This window comes from Hemitrygon akajei, unplaced genomic scaffold (assembly GCF_048418815.1).
Source record: "Hemitrygon akajei unplaced genomic scaffold, sHemAka1.3 Scf000050, whole genome shotgun sequence".
NCBI lineage: Eukaryota > Metazoa > Chordata > Chondrichthyes > Myliobatiformes > Dasyatidae > Hemitrygon > Hemitrygon akajei.
This window is the reverse complement of record NW_027331936.1, coordinates 5,286,470-5,297,156: the sequence shown is the minus strand read 5'-3', so window position 1 is coordinate 5,297,156 and position 10,687 is coordinate 5,286,470.

Here is a 10,687-nt window from a genome sequence, read left to right as displayed (position 1 = left end):
CCCTCTTGTTCTGTTCCTCTAACTAACGAATCCCCTATCAGCCTTTTGACTTTCCTCTGCCCGGTAATTCCCCTAACAGCTACTAAAGTTGTCCACCTGTTGTTGTGTGAAATGGCCACAAGAGTACTCTGCGATGGATATTTAACCTCATTCCCCTTCCTGACTCTCACCCAGTTTCCTGTGTCCTGCACCTTGGGAGTAACTCACTTCTCTTCATGTCATATCTATCACCCCCTCCAACTGCTGGATGATCTGGAATTCACCCATTTCAAGTTGCAGCTCATTGAAGTGCAGGGTTACAAGCTGCACATCTTGTAGGTGAGGGCATCAGGGACACTGGAGGTCTCCCCTCCTTCCCTCCAATACCCCTCTAATTTGTAATAATCTCCCCTCTAATTTGTAATAACCAGTGTGCAGATAAATCTTGTACTGTGCATTTTTTACCCAGTGACAATATGTGCACAGTGACACACTAGCAAATCACGGTCAATAGGAACTTTGATCTCCTCTGGGTTCGATCCAGTTTATCTGCTCTCTCACACAACCTACGTAGCAGGCCTGTAACGGGTAATGAAGGATTTTCTCACCAAAACTTTTGCACATTGTCCATATGTGGTTTCCTTGCTAAATTATGCTTTAAAAAGTCAGATTTCCAAATATCACTCCACTTCTTCCCACTTGCAAATTCTCCAGCAACTTTTGCATCACCACAATGCACGCAGGCATCACCAGTTTCTGTATTCTACATAAATATTCCCCCTGAACACTCCCCCAATGACTGACGGTGGTGAACTCAGTGAATGAAATCCCAATGAATATGAAGGGAAGGGCAGTTCTCTGTCTCACTGGAGTCTGGCACATTTGTGATCTGAAAGCTACTTGTTGCCCAGGGTAAAGGTATTTGATATCATTACGTACCCAGAGAGAATGGGACAAAACATGTTCTCACCGGTAGAAAAGTCCAGAGCAAGAGGAGGTAGAGGAAGCAACACACACAAAATACTGGAGGAGCTCAGCAGGCCAGGCAGCATCTACGGAAAAGAGTACTAATGCTGATTTTGTCAACTGCTGATGTAAAAGATTTTGTTCCCTTTCTCCGAGTTCCTAATCCTTGCATTTAGATAGCTGGAGCTCAGCTCTGTCTGAGAGATCCATCAGTTCCCATTCCCTCATCAACCGGAAGCTCCCCGGGGCCCGTGTACGGATCGTGGGGCTGAGAGAGAGGGAAGAGGGCAGGACTGTCCCGGGTTTGCTGGTCACAGTGACCGGATTTCACAGGAATTATCCCGAAGTTGGTATTTAAGATAAAAACACAGAGAAACGCTCTTACCTGCAACCGACATTTTCAAGGCCTTCTGTGTACTGCGCGCATGCGTGAAACTCAGGGACGTCTTCAGCCTGACGCCTGTGTATTTCATCGGCGCTTTAGCGCCAGTAAAATACTTAACGCATGGCCCTATGGGTAATCACGGTGCCATTAAACATTTCTGCAAGCACCGGTTCAATGTCCATACCTCATTTTTTTTATCTTGGGTATAGAAAAAATCTGCAGCTGTTTTAACGCAGAAAGCGGCTCCTATAAGCAATATACTCGATATCAACGTGTATCTAATGCCAAAGTAAAATGCAGATATAAAACACAGGAGATTCTGCAGTTGCTGGAAATACAGAGACGCACACACACAAAACGCTGGAGGAACTCTGCAATTCAGAGAGCAACTAAGCAGCGGAGTACACAGTCTAGACATGCGGAAGAGGCTCTGCCTAAACGTTTTCTATTTATTCCTCTCCAAAATTTCTGCCTGATCTGTTGATTTCCACCTGTGTTTTGCAGAAATTAACCACCTTTTTTTTCGATCAACCAGTTTCCAAATGCTTCTAATCTTTCACTTTTGACCACATCCTGCTGGTCTTATTCGTCCTCCTCCTCTGCACCCCATCTCTCTCTGGAGCCCCTGACTCAGGCTGGCAAATCTTCGGTTTCTGACTCTGCACTATCGAAGATTCACTCGCTAGTCTGCTGTCAGACTTTAGAGGTGCATTGTGTTACGAGACCGCAGGTTCGCTTACTGTGAGTGTCGCTTTAAGTGCCTGAATGAGGCGGGGCTGTAACGTCAGACACACGGAGAGAGAGAGAGAACGTCAAAACCACAGTGAGCTCATCGTCTTATTCAGCCCGGAGAAAATCATGCAGGGAATTCATGCAGGTGTATAAGATGATGAGAGGCATTGGTCGTGTGGATAGCCAGAGGCTTTTTCCCCAGGACTGAAACAGCTAACACGAGGGGGAATAGGTTTAAGCTGCTTGGAAGTAGGCACAGAGGAGATGTCAGAGCTAAGTTTTTTAAGCAAAGAGTGGTGTGTGTGTGGAATGCACCGCCAGCGACGGTGGTAGAGGCGGATACAATAGGGTCTTTTAAGAGACTCTCAGATAGGTACATGGAGCTTAGGAAAATGGGTGGCTATGTTGTAGAGTAATTCTAAGTAGTTTCTAGAGTAAGATACATGGTCGGCACGGCAATGTGGGACAAAGTATCTGTAATGTGTTGTGAATTTATATGTTTCCATGAAATTCATGGGAAATCTCCCGTCCCACGGAGTGGTGACTAGTTGCAACCTGTCATCTCAGGGAGAGTGAGAGGGGAACGGCAGGATAGATTTTGATATACTGATATGGAACAGAAACATGGGCAGGAACCAGATGGGCTGAGTGGCCTTTCTAGTGTACATTATGAGTGTGGTAGAGACAGTGAGTACCTGAGACACGGGATTTGATACAGAACTGATTTATCTTTCACTGATCCACAATATTAAACGCCAGTCTAGATTAAGACTAACATCAGCAGAACAGACTCCTCCAATGCTCAGTGACCAGGGTTCAGTCCTGGGTGCGATGAGCAGCCACAAGAACTGCAGAAATTGACAGTAACAGTCCCTCATGAACCTGCAGCTGCCTTCAATCACCTTGATGACTTGATGGCTAAACTTTTAACACAGAGATCATTTGAATTTCTTCCCTGATGTAGGAGCACTCAGAACGAAGATGTAGGGGAGAAGGAAAAAAAAGAGATAATAAAGTTGTTTGCACCGTTCGGGATAAACAGAGAGGAAGAGGTGGAAAGTTTCTTGAATGCATCTATTTTAATGCTAGGAGCAAGGTAAGAAAGGTGGATGAGCTGAGAGTATGGATTGATAATTGGAAATATGATGTTGTATCTATTAGTGAAACATGGTTGCAGGAGGGGTGTGATTGGCAACTAAATATTCCTGGATTTCGTTGCTTCTGGTGTGATAGAATCAGAAGGGCAAGAGGGGGAGGTATTGCAATGCTTGTCCGAGAAAATATTACAGCGGTGCTTTGAAAGGATAGATTACAGGGTTCATTTTGGGAGCCTATTTGGGTGGAATTGAGGAATAGGAAAGGTATAGTAACACTTATAGGGGTGTATTATAAACCACCTAATTGGGAGCGAGAATTGGAGGAGCAAATTTGTAAGGAGATAGCCGATATTTGTAGTAAGCACAATGTTGTGATTGTGGGAGATTTTAATTTTCCACTCATAGAAACATAGAAAATAGGTGCAGGAGTAGGCCATTAGGCCCTTCAAACCTGCACCACCATTCACTATGATCATGCCTGATCATCCAACTCAGAACCCTGTACCTGCTTTCTTTCCATACCTCTGATCCCTTTAGCCACAAGGGCCATATCTAACTCCCTCTTAAATATGGCCAATGAACTGGCCTCAACTGTTTCCTGTAGCAGAGAATTCCACAGATTCACCACTCTGTGTGTGAAGAAGTTTTTCCTCATCTTGGTCCTAAAAGGCTTCCCCTTTATCCTTAAACTGTGACCCCTTGTTCTGGACTCCCCCAACATCGGAAACAATCTTCCTGCATCTAGCCTGTCCAATCCCTTTAGAATTTTATACATTTCAATAAGATCCCCCCTCAATCTTCTAAATTCCAGCGAGTGTAAACCTAGTCAACCCAGTCTTTCTTCATATGAAAGTCCTGCCATCCCAGGAATCAATCTGTTGAACCTTCTTTGTACTCCCTCTATGGCAAGAATGTTTTTACTCAAATTAGGGGACCAAAACTGCATACAGTACTCCGGCTGTGGTCTCACCAGGGCCTTGTACAACAGCAGTAGAACCTCCCTGCTGCTGTACTCAAATCCTCTTGCTACGAATGCCAACATACCATTTGCCTTTTTCACCGCCTGCTGTACCTGCATGCCCACTTTCAATGACTCCCAGGTTTCATTGTGCCTCCCCTTTTCCTAATCGACCATTCAGATAATAATCTGTTTTCCTGTTCTTGCAACCAAAGTGAATAACCTCACATTTATCCACATTAAATTGCATCTGCCATGAACTTGCCTACTCACCTAAACTATCCAAGTCACCCTGCATCCTCTTAGCATCCTCAAAGCTAACACTGCCGCCCAGCTTCGTGTCATCCGCAAACTTGGAGATGCTGCATTTAATTCCCTCGTCTAAATCATTAATATATATTGTAAACAACTGGGGTCCCAGCACTGAGCCTTGCAGTACCCCACTAGTGACTGCCTGTCAATCTGAAAAGGTCCCGTTTATTCCCACTCTTTGCTTCCTGTTTACCAACCAATTCTCTATCCACATCAATAACATACCCCCAATACTGTGTGCTTTAAGTTTCCACACTAATCTCCTGTGTGGGACCTTGTCAAAAGACTTTTGAAAATCCAAATATACCATATCCACTTGTTCTCCCCTATCCATTCTACAAGTTACATCCTCCAAAAATTCTATAAGATTCGCCAGACATGATTTTCCTTTCACAAATCCATGCTGACGTTGTCCGATTATTTCACCTCTTTCCAAATGTGCTGTTATCACATTTTCACAACCAACTCTTGCATTTTCCCCACCACCGATGTCAGGCAAACTTTCCCGGTTTCTCTCTCCCTCATTTTTAAAAAAAGTGAGGTCACATTAGCCACCCTCCAATCCTCAGGAACTAATCCAGAATCTAAGGAGTTTTGAAAAATTATCACTAATGCATCCACTATTTCTTGGGCTAATTTCTTAAGCACTCTGGGATGCAGACCATACTTGCCCTGGGGATTTATCTGCCTTTAATCCCTTCAATTTACCTAACACCACTTCCCTACTAACATGTATTTCCCTCAGTTCCTCCATCTCACTAGACCCTCGGTCCTCTACTATTTCCAGATTATTTATGTCCTCCTTAGTGAAGACAGAACTGAAGTAGTTATTGAATTGGTCTGCCATGTCCTTGTTCACTATGATCAATTCACCTGTTTCTAACTGTAAGGGACCTACATTTGTCTTAACCAATCTTTTTCTTTTCACTTATCTATAAAAGCTCTTACAGTCAGTTTTTATGTCCCCTGCCAGCTTTCTCTCATAACATTTTTTCCCTTTCCTAATTAATCCCATTGTCCTCCTCTGCTGGACTCTGAATTTCTCCCAGTCCCCAGGTGTGCCACTTTTTCTGGGTAATTTGTATGTTTCTCCTTTAGACTTGATACTATCCCTAGTTTCCCCTGTCAGCCATGGGTGCACTACCTTCCCTGGTTTATTCTTTTGCCAAACTGGGATGAACACTTGTTGTAGTTCATCCATGCAATCTGTAAATGCTTGCCATTGCATATGAATGTTGAGGAACCAACTAGAGAGCAGGCAATTCCACATTGGGTATTGAGCAAAGAGGAAGTGTTAGTTAGCAATCTTGTCATGCGAGGCCCCTTGTGTAAGAGTGACCATAATATGGTGGAATTCTTCATTAAGATGGAGAGTGACATAGTTAATTCAGAAACAAAGGTTCTGAACTTAAAGAAGGGTAACTTTGAAAGTATGAGACGTGAATTAGCTAAGATAGACTGGCAAATGATACTTAAAGGGTTGACGGTGGATATTCAATGGCAAGCATTTAAAGATCGCATGGATGAACTACAACAATTGTTCATCCCAGTTTGGCAAAAGAATAAACCAGGGAAGGTAGTGCACCTGTGGCTGACAAGGGAAATTAGGGATAGTATCAAGTCCAAAGAAGAAACATATAAATTAGCAAAAAAAAGCGGCACACCTGAGGACTAGGAGAAATTCAGAGACCAGCAGAGGAGGACAAAGGGCTGAATTAGGAAAGGGAAAAAAGATTATGAGAGAAAGCTGGCAGGGAAGATAAAAACTGACTGTAAGAGCTTTTACAGACATATGAAAAGAAAAAGATTGGTCAAGACAAATTTAAGGAACTTTACAGCCAGAAACAGGTGAATTGATCATAGGGAACAAAGACATGGCAGACCAATTGAATAACTACTTTGGTTCTGTCTTCACGAAGGAGGACATAAATAACCCTCCGGAAATAGTAAGGGACTGAGGGTCTAGTGAGATGGAGGAACTGAGGGTAATACATGTTAGTAGGGAAGTGGTGTTAGGTAAATTGAAGGGATTAAAGGCAGATAAATCCCCAGGGCCAGATGGTCTGCATCCCAGAGCAGCCCAAGAAATAGTGGATGCATTAGTGATAATTTTTCAAAACTCCTTAGATTTTGGATTAGTTCCTGAGGATTGGAGGGTGGCTAATGTAACCCCACTTTTTAAAAAAGGAGGGAGAGAAAAACCGGGGTCTGTCGTCAATGGTGGGGAAAATGCTAGAGTCGGTTATCAAAGATGTGATAACAGCACATTTGGAAAGAGGTGAAATCATCGGACAAAGTCAGCATGGATTTGTGAAAGGAAAGTCATGTCTGATGAATCTTATAGAATTTTTTGAAGATGTAACCAGTAGCATGGATAGGGGAGAGCCAGTAGATGTGGTATATTTAGATTTTCAAAAGGCTTTTGACAAGGTCCCACACAGGAGATTACTGTGTAAACTTAAAGCACACAGTATTGGGGGTATGGTATTGATGTGGATAGAGAATTGGTTGGCAGACAGGAAGCAAAGAGTGGGAGTAAATGGGACCTTTTCAGAATGGCAGGCAGTGACTAGTGGGGTACCGCAAGACTCAGTGCTGGGACCCCAGTTGTTTACAATATATATTAATGATTTAGATGAGGGAATTAAATGCAGCATCTCCAAGTTTGCGGATGACACGAAGCTGGGCGGCGGTGTTAGCTGTGAGGAGGATGCTAAGAGGATGCAGGGTGACTTGGATAGGTTAGGTGAGTGGGCAAATTCATGGCAGGTGCAATTTAATGTGGATAAAACTGAGGTTATCCATTTTGGTTGCAAGAACAGGAAAACAGATTATTATCTGAACGGTGGCCGATTAGGAAAAGGGGAGGTGCAACGAGACGTGGGTGTCATTGTACACCAGTCATTGAAGGTAGGCATGCAGGTACAGCAGGCGGTGAAAAAGCAGAAAGGTATGCCAGCATTCATAGCAGAAGGATTTGAGTACAGGAGCAGGGAGGTTCTACTGCAGTTGTACAAGGCCTTGGTGAGACCGCACCTAGAGTATTGTGTGCAGTTTTGGTCCCCTAATCTGAGGAAAGACATTCTTGCCATAGAGGGAGTACAAAGAAGGTCCAACAGATTGATTCCTGGGATGGCAGGACTTTCATATGAAGAAAGACTGGATCGACTAGGGTTATACTCACTGGAATTTAGAAGATTGATGGGGGATCTTATTGAAACGTATAAAATTCTAAAGGGATTGGACAAGCTAGATGCAGGAAGATTGTTTCCGATGTTGGGAGAGTCCAGAACGAGGGGTCACAGTTTAAGGGTAAAGGGGAAGACTTTTAGGAGCAAGATGAGGAAAAACTTCTTCACACAAAGAGTGGAGAATCTGTGGAATTCTCTGCCACAGGAAACAGTTGAGGCCAGTTCATTGGCTATATTTAAGAGGGAGTTAGATATGGCCCTTGTGGCTAACGGGATCGGGGGCATGGAGAGAAAGCAGGTACAGGGTTCTGAGTTGGATGATCAGCTATGATCATACTGAATGGCGGTGCAGGCTCGAACGGCCGAATGGCCTACTCCTGCACCTATTTTCTATGTTTCTGTCCACCGTCAACCCTTTAAATATCATTTGCCAGTCTGTCTTAGCTAATTCACGTCTCATATCTTCAAAGTTGCCCTTCTTTAAGTTCAGAACATTTGGTTCTGAATTAACTATGTCACTCTCCATCTTAATGAAGAATACCACCATATTATGGTCACTCTTACACAAGGGGCCTCGCATGACAAGATTGCTAATTAACCCTTCCTCATTGCTCAATACCCAGTCTGTAATGGCCTGCTCTCTAGTTGGTTCCTCGACATGTTGGTTCAGAAAACCATCCTGCACACATTCTAAGAAATCCTCTTCCTCAGCACCCTTACCAATTTGGTTCACCCAATCTATATGTAGATTGAAATCACCCATTATAACTGCTGTTCCTTTTTTGCACGCATTTCTAATTTCCTGTTTAATGCCATCCCCAACTTCACTACTACTGTTAGGTGGCCTGTACACAAATCCCACCAGCGTTTTATGCCCCTTAGTGTTACACAGCTCTACCCATATTGATTGCACATCCTCCAGGCTAATGTCCTTCCTTTCTATTGCGTTAATCTCTTCTCTAACCAGCAACACTACCCCACCTTCTTTTATTTCCTGTCTATCCCTCCTGAATATTGAATATCCCTGGATGTTGAGCTCCTATCCTTGGTCACCCTGGAGCCATGTCTTTGTGATTCCAACTAGATCATATTCATTAATAACTATCTGCACATTCAATTCATCCACCTTATTACAAATGCTCCTTGCATTGACACACAAAGCCTTCAGGCTTGTTTTTACAACACTCTTAGCCCTTATACAATTATGTTGAAAAGTGGCCCTTTTTGATTTTTGCTCTGGATTTGATTGCCTGCGACTTTTACTTTTCACCTTACTACTTTTTGCTTCTACTCTCATTTTGCACCCCTCTGTCTCTCTGCACTTGTTCCTATCCCCCTGCCACATTAGTTTAAATCCTCCTGAACAGCAGTAGCAAACGCTCCCCCTAGGACTAGCAGGAGGGACAGCCCTCAGTGATTCCTGTGTATGCACCCTGGAAGCCTCAAGAAATGATAATGATCATGAATGAGGCCCCAGATAGAAAAGAAAAACCAGCACAGTTTGCTCAGTGTGTCCACAGTACTACACAAATGTTTAATGTGACTCCGCAAGATTTATTCGGTCTCTGCTGCATGATTCTCTCAGCTGATGAGGGGTGGAAATGGAAGGCAGAATTGAGATACCAAACCTATCAGCAGTCACAGGCGGGAAAACATAATGAGAATGAACAGATGGACCAGATCATTCAAGCTTTGGAAAGGGCTCTCCAGCGACCTGTAAACATCACTACAGTACCTGTATGCAAACATAAGGCTGGGAAATCAGGACCAGACTATTGAGAGCGATTTGTGGCCTGCTACGGCACCTTTGCAGGAGACCAAGACTTTAATGATGGGAATCTGTTCCCCCAGTTCAATGCCCTACTGCTCCAATGCTTACCAACTAAGTTAGCCAACATGATTAAAACAAATAATATGGATTGGACTGACAATGACCGAAATCAAATGCGATGAGCTTTGACATATCATTAGGACCCAACTTTCGAATCTCGATCAACCCCGAAGGGAACTAATATTAAAGGTGAATATGCTCAGCGGGAAGAAGGACGCGAGCAGGCTATATCTGAGGAACAGAAATGGGAGAAAAAACCTAGCACGGGACAGGTAGGGACAACAACCCGTTTAGAAACTGACAAGAAGATGCTTCCAACCATGAGTGCCAACCCTCAGGAAGAGCCCAATGTAATATTGCAAGTTGCTGGAAATCCAGTTCCGTTTATGATTGATATGAGGCAACCACAACCACTCTCGATCAGGAAATAGTATTGGAAAAGGGATTCCAGCTATCAGACATTATAATCACTCTGTCAGGGTTCGAAGGCACGGAACGTACGTATTCACGTACCCAGCCACTGCAGGTGGAATTCCAGGGGAGCCAGTGTGAGGTTTCATTTACAGTCACCACCAGACGGGGGGTGTAATCTGACTTGCTCTGTCTGTTGGAAGTCGAGATTCTTTGCACAGACAATGCTGTCACCCTTGACAGGTGAACAACCAGCAGCTTCCCCAGTTTCCGACCCCCAAGTGGAGGGCACTTAATTTAGATTCCACTCCTTCTGCCAGCAGCCGACCCTCATGTGACTCTGTGCTTTGACCCTACGGGGTGTGCCACTGAGGAAAGCCAATATTATGCACCCCTCGATGGACAGAAGTTCCCAGTCATGGTGATTAGACAGGTTAAAGGATGAGACGGTATTGCATTACTGGCCGAATTTCCAGATTTCCTTTGGCGACAGACAGAACTGGTAGTTCCCCATACCACCATTAGGGTTTGCACTGGGTTCAAGCCAAAGAGCCCAGGGTTCCTGGCCTACACCCTAACGAAACAAGCCTCCAGCACCGAGGGAGACTGGCAAGACTTGGCCGCGGGTCTAGTCCAATACGGGAGGGAGTCTGAGGTGAAGACGGGATATCTGGTAAGACAACCTTTTAATATTGACCGATCCCTAGTCGCTGTACCCCACCTCTGTGCAATTTCAGGCCAAGAAGTCTGTCACATCAACTGCCCCCCTGTCTGGATCACCACGAAAGAAGGACAGACTCTCCCATCCATTTAGCAATATCCCCT